Source organism: Schistocerca piceifrons, chromosome 9, assembly GCF_021461385.2.
Source record: "Schistocerca piceifrons isolate TAMUIC-IGC-003096 chromosome 9, iqSchPice1.1, whole genome shotgun sequence".
NCBI lineage: Eukaryota > Metazoa > Arthropoda > Insecta > Orthoptera > Acrididae > Schistocerca > Schistocerca piceifrons.
In genome coordinates, this window is record NC_060146.1 from 38,113,814 (window position 1) to 38,117,013 (window position 3,200).

Genomic DNA, 3,200 nt, shown 5'->3' on the forward strand with positions numbered 1-3,200 from the left:
TTCTAATAACATAAATATAAAATAACCGAGCGGATTATTAATGTAGTCTACATCATGATCTTCATCTATGGGTTGTCCGCCTTGTGACAGGTTTTGACTGCCTAGCCCTCCCATGATTCTCTCTCATCTGCGATCCTCTTCATTCTTTGGTACCATCCTTGTGGCCAGCTGACATCATCCAGCTTCTGGAACCTTCCTCTGCCCTTCCCTCTCTTTCCCGGGACGAAACCTTCAATTGCCTCTACTAGAAGGCAATCTCTTCTTAGATTGTGGCCTACCCAGTTTAGTTTCCTGTTCTTCACCGTCAGCAGCATCGTCTGTTCTTCTCCAACTTTCCTCAGTACTTCTACATTCCTGATTTTATCAGTCCAGCTGATCTTCTCCATTCTACGCCATATCACATTTCACAAGCTTCAATTCTCTCCTCATCTTGCTTTCTCAAAGTCTGTGTTTCTGCTCTATACAAGGCCACGCTCCATATTAAGCACTTAACTGGCCGCTTCCTTGGTTCCTTGTTTAAACAGTTAGGAGTCTTCTCTGCTTTTGAAATGCCTCTTTCGCCAGAGACATTATCACTTTGATATCTAGTTGACAATCCATGTCTTCTTTAATCTAACTTATCAGATGCTTGAATGCTCTTACCTGTTCAATGATTTGTGGCCCCCAACTTAATTTTCACTTTCCTAATCTTTAAGCCTTTTAGCATGCTTTTGATTTTATTTTTATTAATTTTCATACCATATACTGCACAGGCTTCATTCAGGTCATTCAGCATTTGAGTCAGCGTCTCTTGATTTTCTGCTATGATTGCCATGTCATCTGCAGATCTAATACATTCAATTTTCCACCCACCTATCATGACGCCTCGTGGCGCATCCAAACAACTTTCCAGTACTCAAATTACATTGAAATGAACACCCTTCGCTGCTTACAGGCGTTGACATACGTCAACGGGGACAGATGAAAATGTGTGCCCCGACCGGGACTCGAACCCGGGATCTCCTGCTTACATGGCAGACGCTCTATCCTTCTGAGCCACCGAGGACACAGAGGAGAGCGCAACTGCAGGGATTTATCTCTGGCACGCCTCCCGCGAAACCCACATTCTCCACTACTTCCTCCAGACAGGTGTTAAATAGGATCGGCGAGAGACAACAACCTTGTCTAACACCTCTCCCAGTCTTGATGTCTTTAGAGATCCCATTACCTATTCGTACCCGAGCTTTCTGATTCGTGTACAAAAATGTTCAAATGTGTGTGAAATCTAATGGGACTTAACTGCTAAGGTCATCAGTCCCTACGCTTACACACTACTTAAACTAAATTAACCTAAGGACAAACACACACACCCATGCCCGAGGGAGGACTCGAACCTCCGCCGGGACCAGCCGCACAGTCTATGACTGCAGCGCCTAAGACTGCTCGGCTGATCCCGCGCGGCGATTCATGTACAGATTTGCGATCAATCTTCTAGTCCACATCAAAGCATTTTAAAACCTATCTTTTATCCTGCTATAAAAACGTCAGCGCACCTCGTTTTGCGTCCGTTCCGTTCCACATCTATCAGGACAAGACAAATTAGATCTGCATTGCCATGTTTAGTATAATTTAAGGCAACGAAAATGAGACGGCTGCAGAGATGAAATTGCTCAAGTGAGCATCTGATTGATATTAAAAGAGGAGTAATGTAAAGCTGGAAAAACTACATAAAACCACAGAAGTAAACAGAAAGAGCTACAATATGTCGAAGCCGGGGCATTCTGCTGACCCCTGGTCACAGAAGAGACCGTAAAGCCTGGTGTCAAGAACACGGTACATGGTCATTGGAACAGTGGTCCCAGGTTATGTTCACGGACGAGTCCAGGTATAGTCTGAACAGTGATTCTCGCCGGGTTTTCATCTGGCATGAACTACGAACCAGATACCAACGCCTTAATGTCCCTGAAAGGGACCTGTATGGATGTCGTGGTTTGATGGTGTGGGGTGGGATTATGATTGGTGCACGTACACCCCTGCATGTCTTTGACAGAGGAACTGTAACAGGTCAGGTGTATTGGGACGTCATTTTGCACCAGTATGTACGCCTTTTCAGGGGTGCAGTGGGTCCCACCTTCCTCCTGAGGGATGATAACGCACGGCCCCACCGTTCTGCCATCGTGGAGGAGTACCTTGAAACAGAAGATATCAGGCGAATGGAGTGGCCTGCCTGTTCTCCAGACCCAAACCCCATCGAGCACGTCTGGGATGCTCTCCGTCGACGTATCGCTGCACGTCTTCAAATCCCTACGACACTTCAGGAGCTCCGACAGACACTGGTGCAAGAATGGGAGGCTATACCCAAGCAGCTACTAGACCACCTGATCCAGAGTATGCAAACCCGTTGTGCGGCCTGTGTACGTGTGCATGGTGATCATGTCCCATATTGATGCTGGGATACATGCGCAGGAAGCAGTGGAGTTTTGTAGCACATGTGTTTCGGGACGGTTTTCTCAACTTATCACCAATACCGTGGACTTACAGATCCGTGTCGTGTTTGTTCCCTATGTGCCTATGCTATTAGAGCCAGTTTTGTGTAATGCCACGTTGTGTGGCACCACATTCTACAATTATCCTTAATTCATGAGGATGAGTGTATTTTGTTGCTAGTAGAGAAGCGGTAATGGCGACATGGGTCAATCAGGAGACCCTGAACTTGGTGACTTTGAAGGTGAACTAGTCACTGGATGCCACATGACTAACAAATCCGTCACAGATATTTCCACCATTCTAAAGCTGCCAAAGCCGACACTTCGTGATGTAATTGTCAAGTGCAAAAGCGAATGAACAAGCACAGCTAAACCAAGAGCAGGCAGAGCTCATGTTTACAACGTGTGCAGCTGCCGAGTTGCTCTTCATAAGCCACACATTTCTGTAGTGAGTGTTAAGAGAGTTGCTGTAAAGAGCGACGTCATTGGACAGTGGACAACTAGAAATGAGTGGGAGTGATGAATCACGCTACGCCCTGGGGCAGTCTTATGGAAGGCTTTGGATTTGGGCGAATGTGCGAGGAACGTTGCCTGTCGTGGTTTGGGGTACCAACAGTCACGTACAGAGGCATTGTTACGGTTTTTCATGTTTAGGGCGTGGTCCCCTAATAGTGCTTAAGGAAACGCTAAATGCAGATGAAAATAACGCATTCCACAGCATTGGGCACTGCATAT

General features: G+C 46.3%; 1 non-coding gene across 1 annotated transcript; it reads right to left on the reverse strand.

Annotated features, from left to right (window-relative positions):
- Window positions 1-971: 971 nt before the first annotated feature.
- Window positions 972-1,045, reverse strand: Trnat-ugu. Its single transcript has one exon. It is a non-coding gene; the product is annotated as a tRNA-Thr (tRNA).
- Between the last annotated feature and the right edge of the window lie 2,155 nt (window positions 1,046-3,200).